Here is an 18390-nt window from a genome sequence, read left to right as displayed (position 1 = left end):
AATAGTGAAAAGCAGAAACACTAAGGTTCTGGTTAGCAGAGCCTCAGTGATACAGTTAGGCACTACAAAGGGAACACATACATGGCATACATTATGAGCACTGGGGTCCTGGCTGGCAGGATCCAAGTGACACATAGGCAAAAACAAACATACATACAGTCAAAATGGGGGTAACATGCCAGGCAAGATGGTACTTTCCTACATAACCCCCACCCCCCAGATGAAGGCCAATAAGACTAACCTTGCCCAGATGAGTCTTCATTGTCTAAGTGGAAATATCTGGGGAGTCCATCTGCATTGCAGTGGGTACTCCCAGGTCTATGCTCCACTGTATAGTCCATTCCTTGTAGGGATATGGACTACCTCAACAATTTAGGGTTTTCACCTTTCATTTGTTTTAGCCAAAGTAGAGGTTTGTGGTCTGATTGAACAATAAAGTGAGTACCAAACAGGTATGGTCTCAACTTTTTCAGTGCCCAGACCACAGCAAAGGCCTCCCTCTCTATGGCAGACAAACACTTTTCTCTAGGGGTCAAACTTCTGCTGATAAAATCAACTGGTTGATCCTGGCCCTCAGTATTCAGTTGTGATAGCACTGCCTCAACCCCTAATTCAGATGCATCAGTCTGTACAATGAATTTTTTGGAGTAACAAGGGCTTTTTAGAACAGGTGCAGAGCACATGGCCTGTTTGAGCTCCTCAAAAGCTTTTTGACAGCTAGCTGTCCACAATACCTTCTTAGGCATCTTCTTGCTAGTGAGATCATTAAGAGAGGCTGCAATGGAGCCATAATTCTTTATGAATCTCCTATAGTACCCTGTGAGGCCTAAAAAGGCTCTCACTTGGGTTTGAGTTGTAGGGGGAACCCAATCCATGATAGTTTGGATTTTCCCCTGTAGTGGTGCAATCTGTTCTCCACCTACTAGGTGGCCCAGATAAACCATGTTCCCCTGCCCTATCTGGCACTTTGAGGCCTTGATAGTGAGGCCTGCCTTTTGCAGGGCCTCCAAAACTTTCCATATGTGGACCAGGTGATCATCCCAGGTTGAGCTAAATACAGCAATATCATCTAGATATGCTGCACTAAAAGCTTCTAACCCTTGCAGGACTGTGTTCACCAAACTCTGAAAAGTGGCAGGTGCATTTTTCAAACCAAAGGGCATTAATGTGAATTGGTAGTGCCCTCCAAGGGTTGAAAATGCAGTCTTGGGTTTAGCATCTTCTGATATCCTAATCTGCCAATACCCTGCAGTTAGATCAAACATGCTTAGATACTTGGCAGAAGCCAGTGTATCTATAAGCTCATCTGCCCTGGGTATATGGTGAGCATCTCTCTTGGTTACTTGGTTGAGCCCTCTATAATCTACACAAAACCTCATCTCTCTCTTTCCATCTTTGGTGTGAGGCTTCGGTACAAGCACAATTGGGCTAGCCCAGGGGCTTTCTGAAGGCTCAATCACCCCTAAGTCCAACATTTTCTGCAGCTCTTGTTTAATGCAGTCCCTGACATGGTCAGGCTGCATATACATTTTACTTTTGACAGGCAGGCTGTCTCCAGTATCAATTGTATTTTCACACCAGGAAGTAGTACCTGGTACAAGTGAAAAGAGTTTAGAAAACTGACTTAGGAGGTTGACACAGTTGTCTTTCTGTTCTGCATAAAGACAATCTGCTAAGACTACTCCTTCCATTAAGCCATCAGCTTCAGTGGTGGAGAAGAGATCAGGGAGATGGTCACTCTCTTCTTCCTGCCCCTCATCTGTTGCCATGAGCAGGGTGAGATCAGCCCTGTCATAGTAAGATTTTAGGCGGTTGACATGAATCACCCTAAGGGGACTCCTGGCAGTTCCCAGGTCTACCAAATAGGTAACCTCACCCTTCTTTTCAACAATTAGATGGGGTCCACTCCATTTGTCCTGGAGTGCTCTTGGGGCCACAGGTTCCAATACCCACACCTTCTGTCCTGGGTGGTACTGAGTCAGGACAGCCTTCTGGTCATGCTATTGCTTTTGCAGCTCCTGGCTGGCCTGAAGGTTTCTACTGGCCTTTTTTCATATACTCAGCCATACTGGATCCTAGGCCAAGTACATAGTCCACAATGTCCTGTTTAGGAGCTTTTAAAAGGTTGTTCCCAACCCTCCTTCACAAGAGCAAGAGGACCTCTTACAGGGTGCCCAAAGAGGAGTTTAAAGGGGCTGAAGCCCACTCCTTTTTGGGGTACCTCCCTGTAAGCAAAAAAGAGGCAAGGTAACAGGACATCCCATCTCCTTCTGAGTTTTTCAGGGAGTCCCATTATTATACCTTTGAGAGTTTTATTAAACCTCTCAACCAGACCATTTGTTTGTGGATGGTAAGGGGTGGTGAACTTGTAGGTTACACCACACTCCTTCCACATTACTTTTAGGTATGCAGACATGAAGTTACTACCTTTGTCTGACACCACTTCCTTAGGGAAACCCACCCTGGAAAAGATTCCCAGGAGGGCCTTTGCTACTGCAGGAGCTGTAGTGGTCCTTAAGGGTATGGCTTCAGGATACCTTGTCGCATGGTCCACTACCACCAAGATAAATCTATTGCCTGAAGCTGTTGGAGGGCCAAGGGGGCCAACTATGTCTACCCCTACCCTTTCAAAGGGCACCCCAACCACTGGAAGTGAAATTAAGGGGGCCTTTGGGGTGCCACCAGTCTTGCCACTGGCTTGGCAGGTCACACAATAGCGACAAACCTCTTTAGTGTCCTCTGACATATGAGGCCAATGAAACAATGGGACAAGTCTTTCCCAAGTTTTCGTCTGGCCCAAATGCCCAGCCAAAGGAATGCCATGTGTCAGGGTAAGAAGAAACTCTCTGTACTGCAGGGGAATGACCAATCTCCTGGCAGCTCCAGGTTTAGGGTCCCTTGACTCTGTGTACAAGAGGTTATCTTCCCAATACACCCTATAGCTATCACTGACATCCCCATCCTGCTGTTTGACAGCTTGCTGTCTCAAACCATCTAATGTGGGACAGGTTTGGTGTGCCACACTCAGCTCTTCCCTGGCAGGCCCCCCTGCACACAAAAGCTCAGCAGTGTCTACTGCCAGCTCCTTTGGTGTAGGTTCTGCACAAGGAGAGGATTCCTCTTCCTCAAAAGGGGAATCATCTGTAGAGGGAGGGATAGTGGGCAGGGATTTACCGTTTCTACCCTTAGTTTTTGGGAGCACTTGGTCCATTGTTCCAGGATCCAAGTTTCCCTGTCCTTTTTGCGTCTTGGCCGGAGCCCTTATCAAAGCAAAAATATGCCCAGGAATGCGCAGCATTGCTGCATGAGCCTCCAACTCCACTTCTGCCCAAGCTGATGTTTCCAAATCATTGCCCAGTAAGCAATCTACAGGTATTTCAGTGGCTACCACAACTTTCTTTGGACCAGTAACCCCACCCCAGTTGAGATTCATAACAGCCATGGGGTGGTTAAGAGTGTTATTATGAGCATCAGTCACTTGGTACTGCTGACCAAGTAGGTGTTGATCAGGGTGGACCAGTTTTTCTATCACCATAGTTACACTGGCTCCTGTGTCCCCGTAGGCCTCAACCTCAACACCATTGATTAGGGGAGTTGCTTGTACTAATCCATATTAAGGGGACAAGCAACCAAGGTGGCAAAGTCAATGCGACCATCAGAGACTAAAACAGTCTCTGTGGTCTCCCTAACAAGACCAACCCCAACTACATTGCCAATAGTGAGCCCAGCTACACCCTTGGATTGGCTATTAGAAGTAGACTTCCCACCACCACTGCTATTACTAGGGGCACTAGAGGTTGCAGTTGGGGTTGTGGTGGTGGGAGGTTTGGTGTTTTTATTTGGACAAGTGGAATCACTTGCCCAATGGCCTTTTACTTTACATAAATAACACCAAGGCTTTTTCTAATTGTTTGAAGAGGATTTGGACCCACCACCCCCAGAGGATTTTTGTGGGCCTGATGAAGACTCAGAATGCTTACTTTTGTCCCCACCCTTGTCAGAAGACTTACCATCCTTCTTCTTGCCATCCTTGTCACCCCTGTGTGAAATTTTCTGTTCACCCTTGTTCTGACCCATTTGTCTGCCTTCTTTCCCAATTCTTGGGGAGAGGTCAGATCTGAGTCTACCAAGTACTGGTGCAACAAATCAGACACACAATTGTTAAGAATATGCTCTCTCGGGATCAGATTATACAGGCTTTCATAGTCAGAAGCCTTACTGTCATGTAACCAACCCTCCAAGGCCTTCACTGAACAGTCAACAACATCTGTCCAGTCTTGAGAAGACTCTTTTCTGGTGTCTCTGAACTTAATCCTGTATTGTTCCGTGGTTAATCCAAATCCATCCAAGAGTGAATCCATCAAAACTTTGTAATTATTGGTATCACTTTCTCTGACAGTAAGGCGCCCATCTATACCATTTCCAGTGAAAGATAGCCCAGGATAGCAGCCCACTGCCTTTGAGGGAACAACTGTACCATACAGGCCCTTTCAAGTGCAGCAAACCACTTATTAATGTCATCCCCCTCCTTGTAAGGGGGGACTATCTTATGCAGATTCCTGGAATCCTGCTCTCTAACAGGATTGCTATCAGAAATACTGCTGCTGCCACCATGGGGACCTAACCCCATTCTCTGTCTTTCCATCTCTATGTCTAGGGATTCCCTGTCTAAGGCCAGCTGTTGCTGTTTAAGCTTCAGTCTGGTCTCTTCCAACCTCAGCTTTCTGGGTTCCCTTTCCATTAAGTTATCCTCAGGGTGGGAGGCTTGGGAATGTTTGGACCCAGAGGAGATTTGGGAATTTGCAGAGAGAGACCTGTCCCTAACTGGCTGGATCCTAGTAACCTGGCCTTTAGGAGTGAAAGATGCCCTACTAATGTGTGAACCTCTCCCACTACCAGTGTCACTGGGGGGCCTGCTAGAGGGAAGGACTTTGTAAGAACCCTCCCCAGCATCTTAAGGGACCTCCTCTGAGTCTAACTGGGAAGCCTCCCCTTTTTCCTCTCTTTCCTGAGATGGGCCAGACTGGTTCTGGTCATCCTGTAAGAGCAGGTTAAAAAGAAACTTTTTTGTTGGATTCTTACCTATGCTTAAACCTCTATCCAGGCAGAGACCCCTCAACCTTTTGTAGTTTAAACTATCATAAGTTGCCTGAACAACTTTGAGAATGACCTCTACTGAAGACATGATAGAAAAAGGTTTAAGACAGAGAGAGAAAAAGTTTTAGAACTTTTGAAACCACAGAGAAAACACCTTTTCAAACTTTTGAAAAACTTTTAAAAGTTTTCAGAACTTTTCAGAAACTTAGTAGAACGTTTTAAAGCAGAAAGGTAAACTGTTTTGGTTCACTGCACATATACTGAACTATTTGGTATATGATTTTCTAATGACAAAGTAGTAAAGCAGTTACAAGTACTTACCCCACCGCTGCACCACCAATGTAGAAGGCTGGCCTGGCTTATAGTGGCTACCATGTGGTACTTACACCTTGTGCCAGGTATCCCTTATTAGTAGAATAGAGGTGTTTCTAGCAGCTTAGGCTGATAGAGGTAGCTATGGCAAAGCAGCTTAGGCTGAACTAGAAGACATGCAAAGCTCCTACTATACCACTTATATCGTGTAGCACAATATCATAAAAAACACAATACTCAGAGTTACTAAAAATAAAGGTACTTTATTTTAGTGAAAATATGCCAAAAGTATCTCAGAGGATACCCTCACTTAGGAGGTAAGTAATATACACAAGTTATATGTACACAAACCCAAAACAGGTAAGTAACAGTAAGAAAAGTAGTGCAAACAATGTAGAATTACAATAGGATGCAATAGGTAGACATAGGCCTAGGGGCAACACAAACCATATACTCCAAAAGTGGAATGTGAATCACAAATGGACCCCAGGCCTATGGGGGGTTGTAGCGGGTCGCTGGGACTGTGAGAAAACAGTAAGGGTGTCCAAAATACCCCACCCCAAGACCCTGAAAAGTAGGAGTAAAGTTACCCTACTACCCCAGAAAGACAGAATAGTCCTGATAGGGGATTCTGCAAGAACCACAAGCACCAGCAAAACACTGAAAATGGATTCCTGGACCTGAGGACCTGCAAAGGAAAGAGACCAAGCCCAAGAGTCACGCAAGTGTCCATGGGGGCAGGAGCCCACTAAACCCCGGATGAAGGTGCAAAAGGGCTGCCTCTGGGTGGAAGAAGCAGAAGATTCTGCAACAACAGAAGGTGCCAGGAACTTCCCCTTGGGTGACAAGATGTCCCGCGGCGAGCTGGAGGTTGCAGAAGTGTTTCCACGCAGAAATACTGCAAGCAAGCCTTGCTATCTGCAAGAATCGTAGTTGAGGATTTTGGGTGCTGCTGGGGACCAGGAAGGACCAGGATATTGCCCCTTGGATGAGGAGACACAGGGGGTGCTCAGCAACTCAGAGAGCCCCAGCAGAAGGAGGCAGCACCCGCAGAAGTACCCAAACAGGCACTTAGCCGATCTGAGGAGAGCGATCAACTCAGAGTCACAAGGGAGGGTCCCACGACGTCGGAGTCCAACTCAGCGAGTTGAACAATGCAGGATGGAGTGCTGGGGACAGAGGCTAGGCTGTGTACAAAGGAAGTCCTGGAAAAGTGCACAGAAGCCGGAGCAGCTGCAAATCACGCAGTACACAGGTTTGCTGTCTGGCGTGGGGAGGCAAGGACTTACCTCCACTAAATTTGGACAGAAGGACCACTGGACTGTGGGAGACACTTGGACCCAGCGCTTGTGTTCCAGGGACCAGGCTCGTCAGGATGAGAGGGGACCCAGAGGACCGGTGATGCAGAAGTTTGGTGCCTGTGTTGGCAGGGAGAAGATTCCATCGACCCACAGGAGATTTCTTCTTGGCTTCCAGTGCAGGGTGAAGGCAGACAGCCCTCAGAGCATGCACCACCAGGAAACAGTCGAGAAAGCCGGCAGGATGAGGCGCTACAATGTTGCTGATAGTCGTCTTACTACTTTGTTGTGGTTTTGCAGGCATCCTGGAGCAGTCAGCGGTTGATCCTTGGCAGAAGTCGAAGAGGGAAGTGCAGAGGAACTCTGGTGAGCTCTTGCATTTGTTATCTGAGGAATAGCCCAGAGGAGAGACCCTAAATAGCCAAAAAAGGAGGTTTGGCTACTAAGAAAGGAGGCTTGGCTACTGAAAGAGGTAAGCACCTATCAGGAGGGGTCTCTGACATTAACTGCTGGCACTGGCCACTCAGAGCTGTCCATTGTGTCCCAACATCTCTGAATCCAAGATGGCAAAGGTCTGGGACACACTGGAGGAGCTCTGGGCACCTCCCCTGGGAGGTGCAGGTCAGGGGAGTGGTCACTCCCCTTTCCTTTGTCAAGTTTCACGCCAGAACAGGGCTGAGGGATCCCTGAACCGGTGTAGACTGGCTTATGCAGAGATGGGCCCCATCTGTGCCCATCAAAGCATTTCCAGAGGCTGGGGGAGGCTACTCCTCCCCAGCCCTTCACACCAATTTCCAAAGGGAGAGGGATTAACACCCTGTCTCAGAGGAAATCCTTTGTTCTGCTTTCCTGGGACCATGCTGCCCAGGCCCCAGGGGGGCAGAATCCTGTCTGAGGGGTTGGCAGGAGCTGCAGTGGAGACCCCGGAAAGGCAGTTTGGCAGTACCCGGGTTCTGTGTTAGAGACCCAGGGATGCATGGAAATGTCCCCCCAATATGGGATGACAATTCCATGATCCTAGACATGTTACATGGCCATGTTCGGAGTTACCATTGTGACACTACATATAGGTAGTGACCTATGTGTAGTGCACACGTGTAATGGTGTCCCCACAAAGTCCGGGGAATTTGCCCTGAACAATGTGGGGCACCTTGGCTAGTGCCAGGGTGCCCACACACTAAGTAACGTGGCACCTAACCTTCACCAAGTGAGGGTTAGACATAAGTGACTTATAAGTTACTTATGTGCAGTGAAAATGGCTGTGAAATAACGTGGACGTTATTTCACTCAGGCTGCAGTGGCAGTCCTGTGTAAGGATTGTCTGAGTTCCCTATGCGTGGCAAAAGAAATGCTGGAGCCCATACGGATCTCCTGAAACCCCAATACCCTGAGTACCTAAGTACCATATACAAGGGAATTATAAGGGTGTTCCAGTATGCCAATGAGAATTGGTGAAGATAGTCACTAGCCTGCAGTGACAATTGTGAAAAGCAGAGAGAGCATAAACACTGAGGTTCTGGTTAGCAGAGCCTCAGTGATACAGTTAGGCACTACACAGGGAACACATACAGGGCATATATTATGAGCACTGGGGTCCTGCCTGGCAGGATCGCAGTGACACGTAGGCAAAAACAAACATACATACAGTGAAAATGGGGGTAACATGCCAGGCAAGATGGTACTTTCCTACACTAGGGGACTGCACAGCTCAGTTGGCTGAACTTAGAGCTCTTATGTTAGCGCTAGAACACACAGAGCCAGGATGCCTAACTTTAATAGTCTGTGACTCAAACTACTGCATCCAGTCATAAAATAATTATCTTAATCATTGGAAGCTGAACAGGTTTAGAGATTCCAAAGGGAACACCATAAAACACAAAACATTATGGGGGAGGGTGACTGATCTTAAGGATAAGCTACCCTGTGTCCAATTAGTACATACATTGGGCCACCAACATGTAGGAGTACACGTCACCGGCAACACTTTGGCTGATGAAGCAGCCAAATATGCAGTAGCTATGGCTTCAGTGGCTGCAGTGACTCGTTCACAGACGAGATTGGATAATTAAATAGTGATTGCCGTGAAAGCTTCGGCTGAAGGCAAGTCTCTCCCGAAAGGATACCCTACAAATTATTTTGACCACATCAGTGCACAGAATGTTGCCTACGCAACAATTCCTGGGTTGGAGATCGAGTGATCCCCAACGAAGACGAGAGATTAGATCTAGTAAAAGCAGCACATGAGGGTGTCGCATCTGCACATTCTGGTATTTCGGACACAATAACACTCTTACAGAAACGCTTCTGGTGGCCTGGTCTATACAGACGGACAAAAAAGTACGTCCTTTGTTGTGACATTTGCCAGCAAATAAAGGGCTCCAATATCAAACGTCCACCACAGACATCACTCTTAGTGTCCAGCAGGCCACTACAATGTGTGTACCTGGACCACTGCGGTCCACTCCAGCCTGATGGTGCATACAAATACATCTTAGTCGCTGTAAATTCTTGTTCTAGATTCCTGTGGGTATGGCCGCCGCGGTCGTCTGACGCTCTAAATGTTATAAAAGACCTGCTGTTCTTTATCGGTACATATGCGGTTGCAGCATTCCATTCGGACCAGGGCCCTGCTTTTGCCTCTAAGGCATTCAAGGACACCTTGGGACCAATGGGTGTTGAACTCCATTACTCCTCACCATACCATCCCGAGGGAAATTCGGTCGTGGAGAGGCGGAACCGTGATCTAATGCAGTCCTTAACAGCTCGAGTATTAGGTTCAGGCTGCAGTTGGCTTCATCACATATATGGGGTCCAGAGAGCACTGAATATTCTGCCAAGACTGTCCTTGGGGGGACGCACTCCTTATGAGGTTCTCTTTGGAATACCTATGTATGTCCCAGATCTTGATGGCTCTGGTTTGGTGGCAGCAGAAACACAATTTGACATAAATTAACGTCTCACTGTCTTACAGGAGCTTCAGCAATTTTGTGATGCTAAATCATCCACCAGTGCTGCCACCTTAGGAATAAGGGATTTACCAAAAACTTCGACTGGCAGGATTCCTAAAGTTGGGGATCAGGTACATGAGAAGATTGCTGTGAAAAAGGAATTTGGTCCATCAGACAGAGCACCTGTCCTGGTCCTGGGAATTCAAGGTACCAGAACTGTCATCTTACCACCAATGCCTGGTTACAGAATGAACAGATTAATTTCCATTGATGACGTCAAACTATACCAAGTGGCCGATCATTTACAGTAGACCAAGAGGTCCCTTGGGTAGTTCCCGATCCCCTCTCACTACCCAACAAGCCATACCTCTACATAATAGAATGAACAACACTACTACGGACTATGCAACAATGTCCAATGATGTCACAGATACCTCCTCGACCATGGGGAGGGTGGAAAACGAACTCTTGCTAGTTCCAGTTACCACTTCAATGACAACACCTGTCCAAGATTTGGCTGTTTTTTACACGAACACTACACAGACTGATGACACCGTCTACCATGAGCCTCCACGTGAAGTGGACCAATGTACAAGTAATGCACCAGCTTCAGCATTTGCAGAGACTGCCTCTGGCTATTTGGTAGACATTGATGGTTTTTCTTCAAACTCATCCACTATTGTGATTTGCAATGTTTTAAAAATACGTAAGCAGTATCGATGGCTTAAAAAGAACTATTTAATTTAACCATGCAACTATTTATGGTTCTGTTTGACATTCACTGCATTATTTTTTTGGGTTGGTTTTGTGAGCGTTTTATTTTTGCTCATAAATGGTCATTGCTTTCCTCCTCTGTAGAGCCTGTGGATGAAGTCTTAACTCCATATCATTCCTCACATAAGGTCCGAAGAGACTTGTCCCTTGTGAACATTTCAGCAATACTGATCCCTGATGGGATTGTGTGGGACAACGTTCCCTTTGATATATACGGGCCTACTGAGGTCATTCAAATTCCATGTGTGTTCAAAATATCTATGACAGATGTGATTACACCTGATGTTGTATCCGATGATTGGGATGTCCAAGCAGTTGATTCCATGCTAACTGAAATGAAGGACAATTCTGTATTTGAAAGTGATGATGTACAGTATATGGACATACAATGAATTATGGGGAAATGTTCTATTACAACAATTGGGGACATTACTACCTACACCGTGCCACTAGACACAGGCCAGTATTTAACTATACACAGTGGGAACACTGTTCAACACCACCAGTGGGGAGCCCAAAACACTATACAGATAAATTGACATATTTCACTGGGCATCAAAAAAAAATGCGGAGTCATATTATTTCAAGTTACCGCCATCACAAAATAGGAAGCGTTTGCTAACTAACACAAAACTGATTTATTCAGATCCCTTTGTTTCCCGGCTCGCAGTTGAAGGTTACGAATACTGGAAGGTCACTATTGACTTAAAAAGTGTATGGGGAACACAAAATTGGCAAATACAGGGTAGGGAAAGCTTTGTTTAGAACATGCCTAATTCCTGTGCACATGATCTTTTAAATGCCACGATTCAACAGACATCCTGTTTGGGGTTAGCAAAAATTAAAGACATGAACACGCCCAGTATCCCCACACCGGCAAAGTTTAATGATTGGCAATATTTCCTTAATATCACTGAGAAAACGCAAGATGCAATGGTTATGGCTGGTACCTATAATTCTTCACTTTCCAGTCCCGGACGGTGGTTATCATGGCCAATAGAAAAAAGATGTCAAGCACGTTTTTTTAACTCTTCAGGGGGTTTTACAATTAACAGGCCAGACCCTTGCTTTGTAGCTGGTCAACACATAGGTAGAGTTACAACATACAGTGTGGGTAAACTGCACAACAATAGGTACAGACTAACACGTTAGCCGCAGTTAAAAAAACATATTAATACTCTTTCAGAAGATGTAGACTTCCAGGATTTTCTGCTAGATCCTAGGAAACATTGCACTAAAAGTTTCCTGGATGCTATGTATAATGAGATCTGGAAACTTTCACAGATAGAAGCTGCTGCGCGTTTAAGGTAATTAGATAAGGAAAACTTAGAGAAGGCTATAGCAGTTGTCAACAATGGCATGAACACTCTGTCCAACAGAATTTATTCACTACCCAGCATAGCGTTGTCTGCTATCGATATCATTCAGACAGACGTGTCCCGTTTATATCATGGACAAACTTAGCTGCGTTCCATCATGCAGCTAGGTTGGACACTGCAGACACTGAAAAATGGACGTATTCCATGGAAGTATATTAACGGTAGTGAATTGTTCACTGCTTTTAATCTTTCCAGGGAACAGCAGACAATGGTTAAAAGGGAAGCTAGTTTCACCATGCTTCCTATTGAAAGGTTAGACAAGTTGCCCTTCACGGTAGCAGAGTATCCTTTAACAATCTGCCTCCTACATGGCATAATTAATTTGCCCATTTCAACCTTTCATTTCTCGAATTGCTTGAAATATCTTGCAGTGGGCAGGTTCGAGCAACTAGGCGATAACTATATTAAGGATGAGTGGGAGCTGCCCTTTGATTATTAATGTTTGAACGGCGAAACAGAGGTTTTTCTAAGCGGAAGCAAATGTGAGACTACTGTTAGTCATTCAATGATATGTAAGCAGGTGTCCCTTCACAGTCTTTGCAATGCGGGGGTCGCGAACTTGGCCTGTTTTTTGAAGGGTACTTCCCATCCCTTTGATTCAACCGGTATTTCATGTACTTTCCAATGGAAGTTATGTGGTACTGAGTGATCAAAGTTGTTGTGGCATGCGACTAGGAATTGCCTACACAATCTCGGTCTCGAAGGTCATTACGTGTTGTGGACATGTTTTATTCCCTCCCACACGAGAGATAAAAGTATCTGACATGTGGCCCCACATAAATACTATTAATGTAAATTATGGCAAGCTGAGCAGACTAAAGGCGCTACTGTATCAAAAACAGGTCGCGTTGATATCCGCTAGAGAGACGTATGCTCTCCAGATAGCGAGATCATCAGCCGAGATACAATCCCTATTAAATACCAAATTCCCCAAGCACTTTGGAGAACTGGTATCCAGAATATTCAATGCTTCAAGCACTGCTGGGATTGTCCATTTTTTTTTAAGGCTGTCGGGTCTGGATTTGTGTCCATCTTCCAGACTGTTTTCGGAGTCATCCCATCAGCCATCCATTCACTCTTTTCAAGCGTGTTTGGCGGTCTTACAATTATTTTGGCATTGATTGGCGGACTACTACTGCTATTTCTTCTAATTCACAGTGGTTGTTTCTTTCCAGCTATGCAGAGCAATGGAGCTGCTCCCACCAACTCAACTGTGCCGTAAACGCATGGTTCGGATCTTCGATGCCTCCTTGCTGGTGGAATTGGAGCATGATTGGTCATTGTCATTTCGGCCACTTCTCTGGTGTGTACAACTAGTTTTCCGCTGCGTGTGGTGCCTCTTCCAACACCTGCCTAAGGTGTGTCTTGCTGTTGCGCCGGCATCTCCTGTGGACCAAGAACTGCTGATGTCCCCAATTCACGGTTGTGCCCCTTGAGACTAAGGCTGCTCCGCCAGGCCACTTATGAGCCTTTGGTTCTAATATCTACTATGAAAAATGGCACTGCTGCAGGTGGACCTGCACAAGAGACTGAAACGCACTACTGCCCTGTGGATCCGTTTACCCGCCCAGTGATCGATCTAACATCTGACGATGTGTACTCATTCTTGAGGTCCTTGATTGGTGACTTCGATAACACTCTTCAAGATCAAGACTGTAGCAAATAATTTGATGAATTGGCTTGCCATTCCCGATTCAAAATATGCATTCAAATTGCCTTTACTCTGGCTTGTTGTGCTTGTCATGGTTGACATTACATTTCTCTATATGTATTTTTAACTAATATTTTTAATTGCTACCTTTTAACAAATTTATAAAATGTTTTTAGCTAGTTTTTATGCTTTTAGCCTTTTAGTCCACAGCAATTTTAGCGTTTGGATTCATTCACCTTCGGTGGCGTCCAGTTATGGCGTCATACTTGTTACGGCAATGGGGAGGGTGTAGGGAATCCTAGTTTGTTTCAATGGGATAACAGGAGTTAGCTTAGCCTTTGGCTTCCAGACTCGTGCCCTCGTCACTTAGTGACTTTTAACCTACTTAGCTTGCTCTGTCTTAGCCCATTTAATTATTTATTTCTTCTAAGATGGCTGCCTTGTTTATAGTTAGGCCACTTGTTATGATTTGCATTATCAGTGCCACCGCATTAAGGCATCAAGATCAAGTGACAAAGACAAACAGTAGATGTTCACACTTAGGGACTTTCCCTCTCCATGCTTTCAAGGCAATTGTTTATATTAATTGCCGCCCCAAGCATGCCTGTTATCTATTGTTTGGGAATACACCTACGTCAGGGGTCCAAGTAGATCTGTATAAATACATCACACTTTAGACAGATAATCAGAGGGATTCCGACCATAGGGCATCGCAACCATTGCTGATATCAATGCTGCATGTCCTCTTGACGCTGGCCACATTTTCGTGTCCCTACGGAGTCTGAGATAGAGACCTCATTCCCAGGTAACCAGGGTTGGGGGCTCCTCTCATGGACATAGCATTGGCAGATTAGGTTTAACATACCCAGCTCTCCTTTAGGTAGGAGGTTAGGCCTATCATGATAGGGTATTAGGACATATTACACACTTTAAGTCTTTTCATGTTATTGCAAGATGGTGGGGGTCTTCGTAATAATGACTCTTGTCTTTACAATTCTGTTCCTTGCACTGTTCATTATTCTAATCATTGCAGCCCATGCAACTTAGTGCAGATTGCAGTTGTGTTAAATAAAAACTATTTGAAACTTTATTGCATCTTCGTGGTTGCCTGTGGTTGGTTGAGACATGATATATCTGTGAGAAAGGGGTAATCTCTGTTTAACCACGACACTCCCTGAGATGTCATACTCTTGAGTCCATGCGTAAAGGCTGCCACAAATAACCTTTTACTATTTGGGTTTTTGGTGAGGTGCTGCTAGTGAGCCCGAAGGATTGGGACGACAGTTGCGACTTGTTGTATCTGGAACCTACCAAGCATAGTCGCCTACAAACATAAGTACTGTCATCCTTAAACCAGCAGTCTTGCCTACAGCAAGAGTCCAAACTACAACAGGAGCACTGGGTCAATTACAGTACACAGTACCGTCAAACACAGGGATCAGGATTGAGCACTATGCATTGCACTGCCATTCAATTGGCTAAATGTCACAGCAAGATGAGGGCCAACCACCGCCAACTGCACCCCTCCTAGGACCCACAAAGCCCTGACTGACATGGAATGCTAACAAGCTAGATTACCTGCAATTGCCATAAACCCATTACCCTTGAGCTGCATCACGGTGCGATGTCTGTCCTGGCATTAAAGGGTACCCTCTAACTCACACCCACCACCCGGATCCCATGCCAACAACCAATTAATGTAGTAACACCCACTGTACTCAGTCCCTTGTGGCTACTGTGATGCCCTCGAACGCCCATCCAGATCTGGGTAGGCCACCGCCAGTATGCGGGCCATCGGGGGGGGTCAGGCGACAGGCACCCCTTCCTCAATGGGAGGCCATCCCCAGCTGGGCCTCAGCAGTCTTCCGTGTCTTAGGTCCTCCCACTGTTTCCAACAGTGGTTGCCCTGCCTGCTATAGACCCCCAGGGTCCACACGTCCGTCCTTGGCGATGGCACGCCACAATCCCTTCTTTTGATGGGCGCTGACCTGCAAAGGTAATACAGACGGGAGGACACCATTACACATACAATCCAGCCTGTCACACATATGGCCCACAAATCCTGTTTCCAAAAACATTTGCACAGATGTCGCCTGACACACACCATGTACACTACCACCAGACATCAGCCCATGACACAATGCCTCCACACACATCTCCATGCAACCTTGCCACATGCATCGTGCCAAAGGTGTACTCACCTGTTGGTCTGGAGGCCCATCGAGCTGTCCGTACTGTGGTAGGACTTTATCCACTAAGTGCTCCAACTCCATCGAAGTGAAGGCAGGGGCCCTTTCACCGGTCACACAGGCCATGGTAGGTTCCAGACACAGGTCACAGCAGCACACACAGTGTAGGTGTTGTCCTGTGGAGAGTCAGGAATCAAGTGAGGATTCAGATGGAAAATGGTGGTCACTTCTGCAACGGTGTTCACTGTCACTGCCGCCGCTGATCCCCATTGGCCACTGTACCCCATAGAGCCCCATATTAGTCGATGAAGAATTGCACAGAGGTGCAAGACCGCCTTCTGCCACGACATCCAACGTCGGCGGAGTTACCACACTTCCACCTGTCCCTAGATAGAGGATAGGTGGTCGCCATTTTGTGGTGGTGGACCACATTCCGGTCTTCCATAACTGCGTCATTTATGAAAATTGCACATAAATTGCCATTCTCACTGTCCCATCACATTAAAGCTGTATGCACACTGAGGTGGTGGTTCCATTGTTCAAATTGTGACAGCCTACTCACTCTTGTGTCCCTTAGATGCCTACCACTGCGGATGAATAGGAGGAGGAGACAAACCCCGTGTACAGACCCCTTGTGGACTTGGCTACACTGGAGGAGAGGCACATAATACTGATCTATGGACTGGACAGGGCCACAATCGTAGAGCTCTGTACCCAATTGGAGCCTGACCTGATATCAGCTATATGTCATCCCACTGGGAACCCCCCTCTTGTGCAGGTTCTATCAGTGCTCCATTTCCTGGCAACTGGTTCTTTCCAAGTGACAGTGGGCTTGGCAGCAGGAATGTCACAGCCAATGTTCTCAATCGTGCTGGCAAGGGTATTGTCTGCCTTGGTGAAACACATGTGCAGATACATTGCTTTCCCTGAGGTGGAAGATTTGGCCACTGTGAAGGCAGGATTCAATGCAATGGAACATATAACCAATATTATTGGGGCGATTGACGGTATACATATTGCGTTTGTCCCCACCCCGCCAGAATGAACAGGTGTTCAGGAATCTGAAGAGTTTCCACTCACTCAATGTGCAAATGGTGTGCCTGACGGGCCAGTATATCTCCCACATCACTGCCAAGTATCCTGGTTCGGAGCATGACGCCTTTGTTCTGAAGAACAGCAGCATCCCATTTGTGATGGCCCAACTATAGAGGCACAGGGTGTGGCTAATAGGTGAGCCTGAGTCCCCACCCACTGTATGTCAGTGTATGCCTTCAGGTGTTATCCTTGTAGCATTGTGTAAGTCTATTGTTTGTCCCTTAACACTTGCAGGTGAGTCTGGCTACCCAAACCTATTGTGGCTCCTGACCTCTGTGAGGAATGCCAGGACAGGGGCTGAGAAACGTTATAATGATGCACATGGGTAAACCAGGAGAATCATCGAAAGGACCTTCAGCCTCCTGAAGGCCAGGTTCAGATGCCTACATCTGACAGGTGGATCCATGTGCTACTCACCAGAGAAGGTCTGCAAGATAGTGGCATGCTGCATATTGAACAACCTGACCCTCAGACGACATGTGCCTTATCTGCAGGAGGAGGAGACTGGAGATGGCCCTGTGGCAGCAGTGGCCCCTGAGGAAAGTGGGGATGAGGAGGCAGAGGATGAGGATGTGGACAATGACACACAGGTGAGACAGTAAAACTGACCATTACTGTGACTATTGATTTTATCTGTGTGGCTGTAGCATGAAGGCATTCACTTCTTTGCATCTCAAATTACTGCTACCCATGACTTGTCATTTTACAGATGTTGGTGATATGACAACAGTGTCCTGATGTGATTACTACATACAGCTACAGGTCATTATTTGTATGCTATCACAGTGTTCAGATTCCCATAATTGCACATTTTCAACACATAAAACAGTGTCACTCAAGTTGTGTTCAAGGGTGTTTATTGTAGTGCAAATAATTGAGGGAAATGTGCATTGGATTGAGGTAATGGTAGAGGTAAGTCCAGGGTATTCTTCCATTCTGTTTGTAGCACAGGTCCAGTGTCCAAAGGGCCATGGGAAGGGGAGCAAAGGCAGTTCAAAGTGGACAAGGTGACAGGGTAGGACACAAGGGGGAGGTCTTGGCAAGTGTTTCTGGCTTCTGTCTGGGTCGCAGTGAATGTTTGTGGGGTGTTTCACCTTCTGCGGGGGGAGCTGGTGGCCTGTGGGTCCTTTGGCGTGGTCTCCTGCCCACTAGATGCAGCGGAAATGGAGGGCTGGTCAATGGACTGGCTAATGGTAGGGGCCTGCTGCTGTGCTGTTAATTCCCTCATGATGTTGACCATGTCTGCCAGCACCCCTGCTATGGAGATCAAGGTAGTGTTGAGGGCCTGCAAGTCCTCCCAGATCTCCTGGTGGTGTTCCTCCTGCAGCCGCTTGTTCTCCTGCATGTTGCTAAGGATCTGTCCCATCGTGTTCTGGGATTGTTGGTAGGCCCCCAGGAGATTAGTGAGTGCCTCAAGGAGAGTTGGTTCCCTGGGCCTGTCCTCCCCCTGGCACACAGCAGTCCTTCGAGTGTCCCTGGTCTCCTGTGCCTTTGTCCACTGAACAGTGTGTCCATTGCCACTGAGCCCAGCACCCTGATTGTCTTGGGGGCAAGGTGTGGACTGGGGTCCCTGTACAGGTAGGCACACTGCTGATTGACGTGTCCTGGGGACAGAGTTGTGGGGTCACTGGGTGGGTGCAGTGGTGT

This window comes from Pleurodeles waltl, chromosome 5 (assembly GCF_031143425.1).
Source record: "Pleurodeles waltl isolate 20211129_DDA chromosome 5, aPleWal1.hap1.20221129, whole genome shotgun sequence".
NCBI lineage: Eukaryota > Metazoa > Chordata > Amphibia > Caudata > Salamandridae > Pleurodeles > Pleurodeles waltl.
This window is presented reverse-complemented; position numbering follows the sequence as displayed.